Source organism: Petaurus breviceps, unplaced genomic scaffold (genome assembly GCF_028583685.1).
Source record: "Petaurus breviceps papuanus isolate PSGF00001 unplaced genomic scaffold, PetGlider_PUasm1.0 90750, whole genome shotgun sequence".
Lineage (NCBI taxonomy): Eukaryota > Metazoa > Chordata > Mammalia > Diprotodontia > Petauridae > Petaurus > Petaurus breviceps.
The window spans coordinates 4,395,734-4,414,007 of NW_027187335.1; the positions used below are offsets into that span (position 1 = coordinate 4,395,734).

Genomic DNA, 18,274 nt, shown 5'->3' on the forward strand with positions numbered 1-18,274 from the left:
ATTGGGAAATGTTTGTAGAAATTTATTTTATACTTTCTCATTTGAGAAGCTAACCCATTGAATTAGTTTTTAAACAATCATCTCTATGGTAATTATGACTCATTTTTACTATAAATTCAAGATATCCCAAACTGAACTCATCATCTCCCTTCATATCCCAAGAACAGCCCTTCTTAGTACTGTTACTCTAATCACTCAGGCTTGAAATTTTGGCATCAACTTTGACTCAACTTCTTTCTCTATCCAAATCATCACCAAACCCTCTTCACCAGGACTCTTTCACCAACTTTTTCAGAGTTTGGTTTCAACCTCAGATGAGAGAGGGAATTTGAGGGACCAGAATGCCAATGAAGAATAAGAAAAAGAACCCAAAGAAAAACCTACATCAGACTGTTTTTCCTCCCAGTGCCCAAATGAATCCAAGGAAATTTTAATGATCATAAAACAAACAATGTGGGGAAAATTTGTTTGGTTAGATGATATGGCCCTAGCATAGGTAATGAAGGGTCTTGAGCAGAAGACTAAGATTCCCTTTTCCAAATGTGTAATAACCCAGTAAAAGACAACCAAACTCTAGAGTGGTTTATCCAGGGGCCACAGGATGGAGCTGGGTCCCAATCAATCAGATAGCAGTGCTGTGTCAGGGATAAGAACCCAAAGAAAGTGAGAACCATCTCTGTCAATAGTGATGCAATGGTTCTATGAAGTAGGATACTGAGCTGTCCAGGGTACTACTATCTGCTTCTGCTTGAGCCTTCCTCTGGGATCACCTGTCTCCATACCAGTATCGTTCCTTGTATTCTGTTCCTTGTCTAGTTTTGCTGGATTGTCTATACTTAATGTGTAAGCTCTTATGTCTTAACACCATGCCCATCCTGTCTATACAGAATTATGTCTTATCTATATCTTGCTGTCATTCTTGGACCCAGTCTATTCTTGTTTGCCAGATATCAATAATCAATTGCCAGTCTTTGTTCCAAGGACATTGATCTCTCTACTTAGTACATAGCTCTATGACATTTTCCCTTAAAATGTCTTTGGTCTTTCTTCCTCTCCAAGCTCCTGTTACCATCTCTGCCAGTAATCACTTTGTGCCTGGATTACTGCAACAATCTTTTAGCTGACCTCTCTTGACTCCAGGATCCCCCATTCCAATCTATTTGGGACACTGACCCCAGACTGATCTCAAAACAATTATTTAATTATTTTGCCTTCCTGGTTCAGTAACTCCCCCTCTCCCTCAATGGCTTTCAACAACTTCCATATTTGGCTTTCAATGTTTTTTATAATCTGGTCCCAATGAATCTATTCAACCTAGTTTATCACTATTCTTCAACCTGATATGATTCTATCAGTGGAAATGACATTAAAGAAGAGGCACTGACATCTGTTTTACCACGGTTCTCTAAGGAACAAGGGATCTTTCCACCTGACTTGTAGCTGAAAAAGTCCATGTCTCACCCCTCCCATGGAGAGGAAGGAATGTTTTATTTGGTAGCAATCATAGTCACTCTCTTCCTCCTTTGACTTTCTTTTTCTACTTCTCCCTCCCTTTATTAAGTATCTATTGTTTACAAAGCACAGAGCTTGGGTATAGGGAGAGACAGGGTTTTAACAAGACAAAGTGCTACGCTCAGGGAGCTTAAAGTCCTGTAGAGGAATGGGACATACTTAAATAACTACAATATAAAGGAATGCATTTTAAAATATATCAGAGCTGCAAAACCAAGTATAATTTGAAGTCCAAGAAGGGAAAGTCAAAGGTAAGTGGGTAAAGCTTCAAGGAAGAGATAACATCTGAGAACAACTTTAAAGGATAGATAGAATTTCAAGGAGTGTGTTTGTGCAATTAAGGCAAAGGGAACAACAAAAGAAATGCCAAGAAAACAGGAGAATATGGGTCACAGATGAAGGACAGTTAGAAGTTGAGTTTGGCTGGAATAAAGATTCTTCAGTTCTCTATGTGTTGTCTTCAATTAGAATGTAAGCTCTTTTGAGGGTAGGCACTGGTTTCTTTTTAAATACAGCTCCTGACGCACAATAAGCTTTAATAAATGCTTTATTCACTTATTCGTTAATTCATCCATTAAATTTAGCAACCATTTATTAAATGCTTTTTGTGTGTAGGTCACTGCAGAGAGCACTAGTAGATCAACAATGTAGATAAATCATGGGCCCTGGGATCATAACATTATGCTGTGATTCTTGCTCTAGTGATGAATATGTATCATAAACTCATAAATGTTTTTGAGTTGGAAGAAACCTTAGGGATCATCTGGTCTGAGCCCCTCATTTTATATTATTTTTAAAAATTTTACTGACACTTGTCTCTTGTACCATAGCCATTTTCCAATATACTTCCTCCATTTTCTTACTGAGCTCTCCCTTTTTAACAAAGAAAAAGATTTAAGGAAAACTCATCAATAAAACAATAATGTCTGCACAACATATACAATATTTTGTATCTACAATTTTTCTCTACCAAGAAAAGGGACATTTGTTCCATCATCTGATATCTGGTTCTCAAATTGATCAATCAGTCTGAATTGTGTTCATTTATATGATTGTAGTGGTGCATATTGTCTTCCTGGTTCTGTTTACTTTGCTATCAGTTCATTTAAACCTTCCCATATTTCTTGAAATTCTTATAGCTGTAATTTCTTTTCTCAATCTCATTCCATTATACTCATTACAACAATTTTTTCAACCACTCCCCAATTAATGAGTATCCAGCTCATTTATAATTTCTTTTTTTGCTGTCACATTCTGTATTATAAATATTCTGACAACTATTGTTTTAAAGCTAAAGACACTTTGGCCTAAAAAAATAGGATGAAATGAATATAGGTTAAGCCAGGTCTAGCTCCTAAGTTTTCAGACTCTCAGCCTGGTATTTTTGCCTCTATCCCAGGCTGTTTAACTCTATATTTTCCTATCTCTTTTTTGGCAACATTTTAGACCTCCAAATGATAGTTTTAAAAATTATGTGTTTCCTAATACTGCTTGCCTTTTGAAAGAAAAAAAAAAGAAATAAAATGGCCCAAGTTCTCAGTTTCAGCACCAGTAACTAGAATAATTTTCTTATAAAAGGAGCCAAGATCATTTTAAGGCTTGCACATAAAGTAGATATATATAAAGTTAGATTTAGAATTGTACATGTTAATTTGTAGGTCTGAACTGCAGCACCAATTTAAAAGGAACTAATGCCTAATTTCCTTCTGAAAGAGAAGTCTATTATGCTGTGAGATGATGGTGAACCAATAGATAACCAAATAATGCTGCATTAAAAAAAAAGATAAAAAAATCACTTCTGAGGAAAGTTTCTGAAAAAAAAAAGCATTTGATTTCTAAATGGTCATATATTCTCTTTGCAAGTCAGACTTTCATAAAGGCTGCATAAACATTTCAATATTTCAAGGATCCATGATTTTTATCAGCCTGGGTGTTTCACTTCACTGTCAGACTGAAACCCTTTGGCAAATTAGTAGGAGCTAGGAGGAGGAACTACAATTTATACAGGGCTTTAATTATCTATATCAGCAATTCTCAAATATTTTGGTCTCAGGACCACATTATACTCTTAAAAATTATTCAGGAACCCCCAAAGTGCTTTTGTTTATGTGGGTTATATTTACCAATATTCACCACATTAGGAATTAAAATATATTAGCACTAGTATGAAAATAATTTTGACCTTGCTGACCTCCTGAAAGGGTCTTGGGGATACCCAGAGGTCCTTGGACCACACTTTAAGAAACACTGATCTATATAATTGCTTCTCTGGAGGGAGCTGACAATAAAAATGGAAAATCTTTCATTGTTGCCACCTTTCACTTCTGAGACTTGGGTAATTACAGGGATTAAAAACAAATTTACACATCTATGACTATTCTGGAATACTATACTTATAGGATACTGAAAGCCTTGGTCAAAGCAGAAAACCTAGCCAGGGAGACAGAGCAAAAAAGGAAGAAGTCATCACTTCAGGGGGAAAGGTAATCATTTGGGGAAGGGGAAACTGGATTACAGGTTCATAGACTCATAGAATGTCAGAATTGAGAGAGATTTAGAGATTATCTAACCCAATTCATTCATTTTATAGATAAGCAACTTGCCTAAAGCCATGTAACTAGTAACAGAGCCAAATATTGGACTCAGGTCTCCACACACCCAATGTTCCTGCCACTATATGGCCTCCAATTGTGAATGTCAAGGCAAGCCAAGAAGCCTGGAACCAATGCCAAGTTGCTATCCAGGGCAGATGGTTTTACTGCCCATTTGACTGGCTCAGTGTACCAGGTGGCTCCTGTTTCCTTTATGTGGTAACTGTGCATATTGGCTGCAACCTTTCAAAGGGGCTGATATTAGTTGGTGGGCTTAACTGTACCAAGTAAAGTAGAAAATTGAGGCAAACTTCTCACCATTACAGATGACTGAAGACCTGATTTCCTTTTACATATATTATACTAAGAAATATATTGGATTTAAAAAACTCAACAAAACAGATAGTTCCAAAATAAGTGTTACATAGCAGGAATAGTTCTATTTCTGCATAGGTAGCTGGATTTTCTGTACTATAAGTTTCTTAAGACTAATGAAATCACAAGTCCAGATCACCCCCTTTCAAAAAAAAAGTTTCATTCTATCTTTAAAAAATTAGCTCCTTCTGTGTGGGCATGGATTTATGGCACTATAAGTAGTAATTGCTCTCCAATGTGTACCCCGGGAGGAGAGTTCTTCTGAAGGAAATAAGGGTCTTGTTGAAAAGCTGAGCAGCACAAGCATGCACTTAGATATCTGAATTATTTTCCCATGAGTGGGTATGTCCTTTCAGAGTGCATTAGCAAGATGAAGGAGCATTCCATTCATTTTTCATCATGAGAACACAATATTTCTTAAAAACTCTGATGACTTTATTATACTAACAAGTAACTGCTGAGGGAATGTTTGTTTATGCACCTGAAGCCACTTCTGTGAAAATGAACAATATGGAAATGGAAGAAAGAACTGCATTCTTCACCCTGCCCACCTTCCCACCCTCCCACCCCAGGTTTCTTTCCCTATTTAATTTTAAGAGGTGCTATGGGGTGACTACCGATAAGCAGGACTTCATTTGGTTAATAGCAGGGGGCTTATTGACTATGTCTACTGGCACACAGATAATAAATATCAATGTATTTTTGCAATAGGAAGATGGATGAACCTAACCAAAAGCAACTTTAAGGTGTCTGGTGAAATGCGCCAGAAAGACACATTTAAAGCTAAACTATCTGACGAATGCTAATCTATAGAAATTGGTCCTGTGTTGTTGAGCATTTTTAGAAATAGAACAGGTAAAGGTATATGTGGTATGTTATTCAGATTTGTAGATGATGCAAAGCTGGGAGAGATAACTAACAAAATGGATGTCAGAGTAAAGACCCAAAAGGATCTTGGCGAGCTACAGCATTAAGGGGAATCTAAGAAGATGAAATTCAATAGGGATAGATATAAAGAAAGGCTTTATTTGGGTACCAAAAGTGATTTTCACAAGTATAAGATGGGAGAGGCATAGAGAGATAGCAGTTATTCTGAAAATGATCTGTGGGTTTCAATGGATCACCCTCAATGAATCAATAGTATGAGATGACAGCCAAAAAAGTTAATGGGATCCTGGGCTCCATTAAGAAGGACACACTTGGGGTGGCTAGGTGGTGCAGTAAATAGAGCACCGGCCCTGGAGTCAGGAGGGCCTGAGTTCAAATTCGACCTCAGACACTTAACACAAAAACTAGCCATGTGACCTTGGGCAAGTCACTTAACCCCAGTTGTCCTCCAAACTCCCCCACTCAAAAAAAAGGACACAGCTTCTAGGAACAGGGAGATAATAGTCCCACTATACTTGTCAGGTCTCTTCTGGAGTACTATGTTCATTTCTGGGTGCTATGGTTTAAGAAGGATACCGATAAGCTGGAGAGTATCTAAAGGATGGCAGCCAGGATGGTGAAAGGCCTTGGATCCATGACAAATGAGGACTGGCTCAAGGAATTAGACAAGTTTAACCTGGAGAAGAGGATTTTTGTTGGGGAGTAATGGGGGAAAACAAGATAGCTGACTTAAAGTATTTGAAGGAGTATCATGGAGAAGAGTAAAAAATCCAATTTGTTTTGTATGGCCAATGAGGGAAGAACCAGGAACGATGTGGAAGACAGCAGGAGAGTCTAATTTAGTTTCGATGTCAGAAAAAATTCTGTATGATGAGAGCTGGACAAAAGTGGAACATCTTTCTTCTAAAGGTGATAATTTTCCCCCACTCCCAGTTGTTCAAAAAGAGGCTGGATGACCACTTGTTGAATATGGGCTTAGGAGTATGTGTGTTGGGGGGTGGTTCTTTCTGCGTACGTGTTGCACCCAGAAAGCAGATGAGTTTCCTTCCACTTCTTAAATTTTGTGACTGTGAAAGTAAGCAGTATTTATAGTTGGAATATTTAGGTTTAAATCCCAGTCTTTTACTTATTAACTGTGCGGTCACAAGCAAGCCATGTAACCTGTCTGTCTCACTTTCCTCATCTGTAAAATGAGTATAATAACACTTACATGCATCTATCTGGTCATTCCTGGTTCCAATCCATTCTTCTAACTCCTATAAATCCAGTCCTCCACAGACACTGATTTAATCTCCTTCACATTAGTTTTCACTATGCGCTCTATGTTATAGTCAAACTGTCCTGTCTTTTATCTCTGTATATGACATTTCGTCTTCTACGTCCCTGTCTTTATGCAGGGTCACATATCTAGAGAGTTCTCCATTTTTGACCTCTTTCTCTTGGAATAACTAGCTTCCTTCAAGATTCAGAACAAATGTCATCAACTGCATAATACTTTTCCTAGTTCCCCCCAGTTCTTAGAGCTCTTCCCCCCAGTTACTCTACTTATATAGACCTATCCGTGCAAATGTTGCTTTTCTCTTGTGGGAATAAACTCCTTGAGGATAGGTACTGTTTCATTTTTGGTTCTGAATTCTTAATGCTTAGCACAATGCCTGGACTTAAATTCTTGGAGAGTTGTGTTGAATAGTGCTTAGCACAGTGCCTGATGTACAAGAGGTACTTAATAAATGGTTTTTGATTGACTGACTGAAATATGTCACTCATCTATTCAAAAACTTGTGTACTGCCTCCTCAGGGCTCATTCAACCCACTTATACCATCACTAGCAAGTTAAGTCCCCCAGAGCAGTGCCTGTTACCACTCCCAGGACTCTAGAGATAAATCTATGGGTAGTTATTCTCCTGTACTTTCCCTTAAATCAGCCAGAAGATTCAGTTTTCTAAGCAAAGGCATTTTCCAAAATGGTAGATAGTTACAATGCATTCCCCTCAAACATCAGGGGCATACTCTCACAAACAGACCTGGACTCCAGGAGGGAGGAAAGTTGGTACAGACTTCTAGTCTAATAGCAGGCACATATGGAGGGAACACACATGGCTAAGGCAACTAACACCTCCAGAACCAAAGGCTTGGATGTTAATTTTCTCTTCAGAGGGTTCACATGAACTTGCTATTTTGATGTTCAGCTGGCCTGGCTCTTCAAAAGACTGGCAGTCAGTACAAACTATGGGCCAATCTGCTGCTGGTCTGGGTCAAGCACGACACTCTTCTTACCAGGCTCTGTTGCTGCTGGACTGAAACAAACAAGTCACTTGGTGGATGTACTGGTGTCATCTGAGTGTGGCATCTCTGTTGGACATAGTCCATTTCCTAGTCTCCTAGGCCTCTTTTGTGGTCAGCTGTAGTCTTTTTTCTAGCTCCAGCTATTGGCTGGGCTGGGGAGATTTTGTGCTCTCTTCAGCTGCAGCGTTATTGAATTTTTTCAGCTTGGGCAAACATTCTTAGCCTAGGATTACCAGAAGGTTCTTCCCTTTGACTCCCTCAGAGCCTTAGGACTACTAAAATGAGAGATGGCTTGTTCTTTTTCTGACTCAAAAATCCCTTCTCTCCTTAAGCCACTCTGCGTTTCCTTAGGGTGATTAATTTCAGTTCATTCATTTTTCACTTCCCTTGCTCCTTAGGGAAACTTCAGTAGATGAGTGATTAGGAACAAAGGTGTGAATGAATTACAAGTCTTGAAGAACATTCGTGGTTTTCCTGGCCTTTTCATATTTCATTAAGGTATTCACACTTCCTACTCTTTCTATGGTGGAGAATGTCTATTTTGTATCCCAAAGTTTTTCCCTTTCTTTCTCAAGTCTCTCTCTTTTAACCTTTTCAGACTTTCAATTTTTTCTAGTTTCACTGGAGCACCAACTCCATTATACAGACCAATGTTTCTAAACTAGGTCTGATCTATCAAGGCTAAACTCCCTACCTAACCTTATTTTTTGTTACACCCTGCCTGTTCCAGGCAAGACTATCATCCTCTGTCTCACAAACTCACTCAGATCATTCTTTGGGAACCTAGTACCTTAAACCATCTCAATATGCATATGATGGTCAATATTAGAATAAATTTACTATACTTTTTTCAGCACTGTGAACAGCTCCCACAGAGGAGACCATTAAAATGAGAAATACTAAATAAATATCTGCTGACTGATGGATTTGATGGCTCCCTATTGCCTCTAGGATAAAATACAAACTCTTCTGTTTGGTTTTTGGAGGCCTTTACAATCTGGCTTGAACCTATCTTTCTAGGTCCAATTCATATGAATCCTTTTCATGAACTCTACATTCTAGCCAAATTGGCGAGCTTGCTGTTCCCTATAAACAAAAATCCATCTCATACATCCATTGGTACCTCTGTACTGGTTGTTCTCCATGCATGGAAGGCTCTCCTTTCTCACCTCGGAACCTTGGAACCCTTAGCTAATTCCCTTCAAGGATTAGCTAGAGTATCATCTCTTTCCTATTCTTTCTTTTTAAAGCCAAATTTTTATTGATTGGTTGTATTTAATAATGAACTCTATCACCTCTTTCAAGAAGACTTCCCTATTTTTCCCAGTGGTTAAGTCTTCTGTCTCTTCTGAAAAGACATTGTGTTAATTTTGTATATACTTTGCATTTACTTGTCTGTGAAGGTGTTGTATTTCCTCCCCCACCCCTAGCCCCAACAGAATATAAACTCCTTGAGGGCAAGAACTACCTGGCTTTTTGTCTTTGTATCCCCAGTGCTTGACACACAAGCAGGTGTTTAATCAATGTTTGTGGATTGATAACTAGAATGTAGTTAATCAGTATCAAGAAACAAAGCAGCTCTCTTTCATATATACATTACATATACACATATAATATGTAATATTATATATTATAATAATTATATATGTTTGCATATTATACAATTATAGTTATTACATATAATATAGAATAATATTACTATTAATAATTTGTCTGGCATTTTAGGATTTGTAAAATGTTTTCCTAATAGCAGTCCTTTGAGGCAGGTAGTGCATATATTATTTTTTAACTTTTTTATTACAGAAGAAGAAAGTGAGATTCAGAGGTTAAGTGACTTGCCTATAGAGCTTCTATCAATGGGATTCGAACCTACATCTCTTATCTCCAGGTTCAGACATGTATCCAACTATGCCATGCCACTGGAGGAGTCCATTGATTTGTTCTATGGCACCAAGAAGTACATATTCTGGGAAAAATATTAATAAGTGGTAGGCTCAAATAATTGGTAGAATTATTTTTTTCCCCTATATAACTGAATATTAACAGTTGGAGGTACAATTTTATCTGAATGGAAGAGTATGGAAAACCAGTCAGTTATTTCAGTATTCAGAAAATTTTAAAGTAATGTTTTAGAATGCATTTTTTCCTCCCTTTATTTAAAAATTTTTTTTTTCTTATTTCTTTAAGGTAAGGATGTAACCTTTGACATCTCCTTTGGATTGGCCAACAGGGTGCCAAGACTGAATGAGCCTGCTGGACCTGACTTTAGCTTTGGAGCCAAGGAGGCACAGACCCTGCTGAGGGCAGAAGTTCCTGCAGTTTCTCTTAATTAGTATTCTTGCTTCAAACATCTCCCTTCTCTGATCCACCTTCTACACAGCTGTCAGAATGATAGTCCTAAAGTCCAGGTTTCTGTACATCATTCCCCTGCTCAAAAAGCTCTGTTGGGGTCCCCCTTGCCCCTAGCATAAAATAAAAATACCTTCTAGGCATTTAAAGTCTCTCACAATCTGGCTTCAATCTCATTTTCCAGGCTTATTACACATTTATTCTAGGCTTCTTCTCTTACTCTATAGTCCAGACAAACTGCCCAACTTGTTCTTCCTTGTATATGAAACTCCCATCTCTCATGACTGTAGACACTCATTTCTCTTCACCTCTGCATCTTATAATTAACTAGCTCCCTCCAGATGCTAGTACATCCCTTCAATTACTTTGTATTCACTGTGCACAGGTTACTAACATGGAATACATGTCATTTCTCTCAATTAAATTTAAGTTCCTTGAGGGTAGGAATTGTCCCATTTTTGGTTTTGTATCTTCAGCATTCATAATAAGCATTTAATAAATACTTACTGATTGATTCACCTTAATGAGCCTCAGTTTCCTTGACCTGTAAATGATGGCCTTGGATGATCTTGAAGGTCCCTTCAACTCTAACATTTTATAATACTGTGCATTGTTCTCATATAAAAACTTGCATGAAACCCTACAAATAAGGTACTTATTGTAATAAGAATGTAAATTTTGAAGATCTTCCCTGCCCCTAGGCTAATGTGCACCTGAAGCCTGGGGTGGGAGGCTTGTTTTTCAGTAGATACTTCTTGATTGGCCAGTGAGTCAATAAGGTTGTTACATTATCTGAGCCAGGAGAAGGCTATATAAGCCCTGATGTGTAGCTTTGTTTTGGGACTCACTTTGAGAAGTATTCTGTGATTTGATCTGAATTCTGGGAAACCGTTGTTGAGAGTCCCCCGGCTTTGAAAAACCCAGAATGTGGAAACCCAGATGTTGACTGGGTATGGATGTAATGGTTGGACAGTTTGGAAATCGGTCTACTTGATGTTTCTGTCTTGATAATTATGCCTGTATACTTTGAGGTTCAGGGTGCTGACCTTTTCTCCTGAACAAGGTAAACGATATATGTCTGACTGATTAAAGTAAGCTTGTTAACCCATTTTGAGTTGCTTTCCTTTAACAAAGCAGATCCAAGAACCTGTTGCTAGCAGCCACCCTGGGAACGCTGGGGTGCTTGCTGCTACAAAATGGCGCTGTGAGCAGGATCTGCAGAGTAAAAGGAAAGTATGGGGGCTGGGATAATTGTTTGTTTCCCAGTTGTGGTAGCTGTGATTCTGTGGAGCTGTGGAGCAGGAGAGAAGAATGGCCTGCATGCGGACTTCGCTGAGCTGAGAGCGGGAATGGTGAGCTGCCTGCATCGGGACCTGGGCAGAAGCCAGGAGCGGCTGCTGCCTGCGAGAGGAGAAGGAACCCAGGAGCTCGGAATTCAGCCACAGGAAAAGATAAGAACTGAGCAGCAAAGTAGGGGCACTGAGTGTGTTTCCTGGCTGCATCCCACAGTTTGGGACCCAGGGAGGATGGACTTGTGACTATGGTGGGTGGGATGAAGTGCCTTGGATCCCCAGGGACCCCACCTCATTGGTTTTGTTGCCCAGCCCCCTCTCTGTGCTTGGAGGCAGGGGCTGGAGCTGTGTGAGGGGAAGGATACCCCTCCCCCCTCCCCCAGAGAACTGTATTTGAACTCTTGTTTTGAATTGAGATGATAATGCTATGTACTTTGTGTTTGTTTAAGGGCCAGTAGTCACTTTGGTAACTTTGGTTCTGTACTTTGAAAATGTGACCTGGGAAATGTTTGGTGCTGATTCAAAAGTAAATTGTCTATGCTATGGGCATGAAAGATCTTGGGGCCGAATGTAATAAGAATGTAAATTTTGAAGATCTTCCCTGCCCCTAGGCTAATGTGCACCTGAAGCCTGGGGTGGGAGGCTTGTTTTTCAGTAGATACTTCTTGATTGGCCAGTGAGTCAATAAGGTTGTTACATTCTCTGAGCCAGGAGAAGGCTATATAAGCCCTGATATATATACATATATATATATACTATAGTAGTATTTTATATAGATTATGCTATTACTATAACGTCACATTAAACAATAATATCCACCAATAATCAGCTGTGAGTAGTTAGAATACTGACTAGCTATGATAAAATTTAAGGCAAACAATAAATTAGAAGAAAGGATGAAGATTAGGCGATGACCCTGTAAACAATTATAATAGCTGTAACTTGACCTGCTAAAACAAACCACAAAAGCCTTAAAAAAAGCAAAATGGATAAAGGAAAATATATGAACAAACACTATCATATGTCTAACAGACATTTAACCAATTAAGAGTAACTGCTACAACAAGGTTTCCAAAAGAGCTTTAGACACCAATTGAAATCTCTTTGCCAAGAAGAAAGACTGAACAGTCAAAGAAAGCATTGACTCTGAAGATAAATTCTGTTGTAAAATGTTAAAGAGGAGGATGGTGGAGGATTATAGGTAATACCATCTTACAAAACAGTGAAGAACAGTACAGAAGACATGAAATCTGAAGGAACCTTGGTTTGAGATCCAACTAAGCCAGATCATATGAATTCATTTATGAATTAAATCAGAGGGAGGACAACAAAAAGATAAGAAATGGAACAGATCTGTTAACATTTTTATAGCAAGTTACTTTTTATTCAGATATGGCAGTATATCACCTTCAACTGATATCAACTATCACCTCTGGATTTTAACAACTCAGTTTTTGATATTCCAGAGGCACATAATACAAACAGTACTAAAGAAGGTGAAGATGGGAAGATCATTTGGACAACAGCAGATAAAGAAGAAGTTAGTGTTAGAGGGTGGTGTGAGGCTGAAAATACCGAAGAATCAATTTTCAAGATATTACAAAAAAAGGATAATGTAAAGTAACTAGAAAAAAATCACAGATGTTATTACCAAAAAGGAGATTAGGAGGACATCAGTAACCATTGAACCATATGCCTACTTTATCATCTCTTATAAAATCTTTAGGAAAAATGATATACATAAAATAAATAATAGGAAAACATCTTTGCAAGAATTTTCTCTGATAAAAGTATGTGTGCATGTGTGTGCATGTGTATAACTGATTCAAGTTATAAGATGGTGAGCCATTCTCCAATAGGTATATGGTCAAATGATATAAACAGGCAATATTTAATCTATCAACAACCATATTTAAAAAAAATAGTCTAAACCACTAATAGAAAAATACAAATTAAATCAACTTTAAGGTTCTATCTTAAGCCCATCAGGTTGGCAAAGAAGACAAAAGATGAAAATAACAAATATTGGAGAGGCTGTGAGAAAACAGGCATACTAGCACACTGATGACAGAGTTATGAATTGGTTCGGTCATTCTGGAAAGCAATTTGGTACTATCCTCAGATAATTACAGAACTATGCATACCCTTGACTCAGCTATATTAATACTAGGCATATCCCCCAAAGAAATCAAAGAAAGAAGAAAATGATCCAAAAGTACAAAAAATATTAATAACAGCTCTTTTCATGGTAGTAAAAAATGGAAAATAAAGAGTATCCATCTATAGGGAAATGGAAAAATAAAATTGGAGTATATGAATACAATATTATTTCATTATAAGAAATGATGAAAGGAACAGTTTCAGAGGAAACTGGGAAGGCCTTTATGAATTGATACAGAGTGAAGTGAAAGGAATCAAGAAAGCAATTTATATAATGATAACATTTGTAGTGCCAGTGCAATATTTATAATGCCCACTATCTCTATAAAGACCATGACTATAAATATTGCATGACGTTTGATTACAAAATATAACAAATTCTCCATACACAGGACAGAACTGAAGCATTTATTTAGACACCAGAAAACTGAATCCCAAAACCAGTAAGCTGATTCCATCAGAATAGTAAAGAAATTAACAAGCCATAACAACACAAAGAGCCATGCCATCTTTCAGTCTTCCCACAAACCAATACAAGATAAATATTTACTCACAAACCTCTCTATCTCCTTGTCTGAGCTCCTCTCTCTCTCCCACTGCCTTGCTAGCTCTGGCTCCCAGCTTCCCTGTCATTCTGTTTCCCTTCAGCAAACTCCTCCCACCACAGGCTCTATGTGACTACATTCAGCCTATTGGGGGCAGAATTTACTTTCAAAGCAGGGAAGATCTTCAAATTCCCATTCCCATTGTACACATTATAGAGGAAAACTTTCAAAGATTTTGGAACTCTGATTAATGAAGTGATAAATCACAAATCCAGAGGACCAGAAATGAAGAAAGTCACCCACCTCTTGCTAAACAGGTGATAAAACTTAAAATCCAGAATGAGAAATGATTTTTGAACATGGATATGGGAATTATTTGCTTAAGGATGACAAACTGAATCTATGGGAGCTAATGAGATCAACAAATGAGAAAATATAAAGAGAAAAAGTCAGAGCCTTGGGGGTACACTTACAGCTAATGGATGTGCCATTCATTGTTGAAGATCCAGCAAAGGAGACTAAGTAGTGTTCAGAGAGGTAGAAGGAGAACCAAGAGACAATATAGAAACCCAGGGAAATAATATCCAGGAGAGGAGGTGGTTCAAGTGTTCAAGGAGATGAGTTTTGTTCACTGATCAAGCAACTTAGATGACAAATAATTCACATCAAATGTCACATAGTAAATGTATTATATTACAAATCAGTGTTACAAATTTGGTAGTCATTATATAAAAAAGTGTATTTATTTTGAGTACATACATTTTAAGACAAGATAGTAATTGTTTTTCTGAAACAATTTTGTCTTACCGTCAGGCAGGAATATAAATATTAAGCTTCATCAGGTTCTGAAGTATTTTTAGTTCTTATTAAATTAGAGAAAAGAATCCCTTAAGCATATGCTTTCCACTAGGATTTCAACGTTTTTGTTTCTTTTCTCTCCTCTATTTTTGCAATCTATTCCCTCTGCTCTAATCAAACCTGTCTTCGTCTCTTCTATCTCATCTCTTATTCTTAGATTCTAACTGTCCTCTAGGCATTCCATCTATCCATTTGTGCATCAAGGTCTCACACAAGATGTAGCAACACAGCACAAAGTCAAGACATCAGGCAGTTATCTGTGTCATTTGCTCAAAAGAGGAGACATATACTAAAAGCACCTCATAACAGTCAATTCACATGATTCAGGATTAAAACACAAGCATTGGTTCCACTTATTCTTACATGTACAGATAGACAAACTCAATTACTAGTGTGCTTGCTGCCAGGCTTATCAGTTACTCCACATAGTTGTGACATTCGGAATTAAAACACGACCTGCCATTAGCACTAGGCATACATTTCAATAATTTTAGGCAAGGAACCTAAAAGCGAGTGAAGAGATTTGGGGTCAAGGAACTTCAGTTCAAACCTTGGTTCTGCTATTTACTAGCTATGTGACCTTGGGCCAAATACTCCCTCTTCTCTGGGCCTCAGTTTCCTCTTCTGTAAGAAGAGGGGGTTGGGCTAGATGATATTGAAGATCCAGATTTAAAGTTCTATAATTCTATCATTGCTCTTCTTATCACGGCATAGTGGGAAATTTGTTTTAATCTTTTATTTCATATTATTTCTCCTGTCAGTTACATTTTTCCTTGATAATGTTTTCAGGAATGAGTATTTTAAAAATTTCCTTCTCCTCAGGTCATTCCAAATATGGAGGTTTATATCATCTCCTCATGACTAGTCTTAGAGTACCATCATCATCATCATCACAATAATACTTAAAAATCTGTAACGATATATATATATGCATATATAAAAAATGTCTATTTTATTTGATCTTCACATCAATCCTGTGAAGTGGATGCTATTATTACTTCCATTTTACAGATGCAAAAACTGAGGCTGAGTGAGTGCGACCTTACTCAAGGTCACATGGTTATAGGGTGTTTTATGCAGGATTTGAACTGAGTTCTTCCTGACTCTTAGTCTAATACTTTACTCACTGGGGTAAAGCAATGGTCATCTACATATTATGACGTACCTAACTATGGGAAGATACAAAGGAAGAATGATAGTTTGCATTGTGTCAGAAATCTTGCAAGTTTAACAGTGTGAGTATGCATGCGTGAGAGAGAGAGACAGCGACAAAGAGAGAGATAGAGGGGGGCAGCACAGCATAATGGTCAGAAGGCTAGCTTTTGGATTCAAAGAATTGTGTTTAAATCTGACCCGATTTACACTAGATTGTGTGATCATGCAAGTCACTTAACATCTTGGTGCCCTAGCAACTCTTCTAAAACTAAAAGTTATTTGGAACTGTTCATAAGCTTCACTGGAGGGAGTTCTCCCCATTGATAAAATCACAGGTATAAACCAAAACAACAATAAAACCAAAACCAAAATCATCTCCCTCAAATATGTTTACACATATGCTTACAAATAAAATTGTTTTACTTATAATTTATGATGCCTTAATCTTTGTGAGCCTTGAATTCATCTCTATATTTTATTAGTGGATCAACTTTTCCTGTTATGCTTCATTATACTCTCCACCCACTTCAATCACTGTCATCCCATATTGCTCTGTGATGCATGTGACTTAAGTTTATACTTACAATTTTAAAATATTATTGGTAAAAAAGAAAAAAAAATCAAAAGACTGTGCCTAAAATTAGTATGGGGCAGATAGGTGGCACAGGGGACAGAGGACCTATCCTGGAGTCAGGAAGACTCATCTTCCCCAGTTCAAATCTGGCCTCAGACACTTCTTGGCTATGTGAACCTGGACAAGTCATTTAACGCTGTTTGCCTCACTTATAAAATTTCTTCCTCATTTATAAAATGAGCTGGAGAAGGAGATGGCAAACCACTCTGGTATCTCTACCAAGAAAATCCCAAATGGGGTCACAAAGAGCGAGACACAACTGAAAATGACTGAATAACAAACAAAAACAATAAAATAAGTATTTGGCAGAAATTAACTGACATTTAAGAGCAATCATATTAAAAGATACTTTTCCCCCTTTAAAATAGTCCTAGTTTCATATGCCCTCTAAGTGTTTGGGAAAAGTCTCAGCTTAATTAATTGCTTGGGGGATTTCAGAACACAAGTCAAAAAAGTATAGAAGATTTGTACTCAATAGAATTCTTTTCATCTGGAAACTGAACAGCATCCTTTGGCAACTAAGTTCAGTGGGATATTTAAAAAAGAAAAGATAAAAATCTATTACATTGAGAATTTGCTTTGGATCTGGCAAAAAATGTCAATGGTGTTTTAGGAGGCTGTCAATCCAATTATATTGTAATGAAACAATAGCTAGATATACAAACATGACAACTTGTCTGACTGTGTAAAATTCTGGACAACAAAGTGCTTCTTATATGACGTGCTGAGATATTTAATAATTACAATTGTAAAAGAAAATGAAAATTAAGCTATTAAGCTTAAAACTACATCAAGACCTTTGGGGTACCCTGTATAGTAAAACCTTATTAATTCAGATTCTGATATTATACTATGACTCTTTGTCCAGGACTGGGGTAAATTTATACCATTTCTATATAATTTACCTAACATAGTTTCCAAAAAAATTAAATAGCATAAGGATGACTGAATGGGGCAGTGAGTATTCTTGTTTACATCTCAGAGAACAAATTTTTATTTTTAAAGTTAAAAAAAACAAACAAACCTGCTTTTCCCCTTCTACTTCACTGAAAAAGAAAGAAAAGAAAAAATGAAACTTTTATGTCAAATAGGAAGGATCAGGCAAAACAGATTCCTGTATTGGCCACGTCCAAAAAATCAATTTCCTTTTTTATCCTGAGCATGGGCTCTTCTTTGTTCTGGTTTTGCTCACTTTACTCTGAATTGGTTCAGATAAGTCTTTTCAAGTTTCTCTGAAACTGTCCTTTTTATCATTTCCTACAGCACAACAGTATTCCATTACATTCATAAATCATAATTTGTTTGGTCATTATGAAGCTGATGGGTATTACCTTAGTTTCAAGTTCAATGCCACCATTAGGAGTGGCTATAAATATTTTGGTAAATAGGGGTCTTTTTCTTCTTGGATTTGTTTGGGTTAAAAGTGTAATGGTATTGCCAAATCAAAGGATATATGCAATTTAAAGATTTGGAGGGCAATATTCTAAAATGCTTTCCAGGAGAAGAAACTAATCACCTAGTGTAATGTTTTTATTCAAAGAGGAGCTAATTCTAAATTTATATATGTTCAAGGGCCTCTAACTGAATTAACTGTTAGAAAGTATGCATGTAAAAGCAATAAAAAATTAT

The 18,274-nt window shown here is 37.2% G+C and overlaps 2 protein-coding genes and 1 long non-coding RNA gene across 7 annotated transcripts in view; 2 read left to right on the forward strand and 1 right to left on the reverse strand.

Annotated features, from left to right (window-relative positions):
* STXBP4 (syntaxin binding protein 4) overlaps positions 1–18,274 on the reverse strand; it is a 244,315-nt gene that overhangs the window by 39,077 nt on the left and 186,964 nt on the right. The window lies entirely within an intron of this gene.
* Positions 1–18,274, forward strand: part of COX11 (cytochrome c oxidase copper chaperone COX11) — a 234,639-nt gene that overhangs the window by 21,104 nt on the left and 195,261 nt on the right. The window lies entirely within an intron of this gene.
* LOC138145768 (uncharacterized) lies at positions 9,755–11,109 on the forward strand. Its single transcript, XR_011164307.1, has 2 exons — positions 9,755–10,894; positions 10,941–11,109. It is a non-coding gene; the product is annotated as an uncharacterized lncRNA (long non-coding RNA).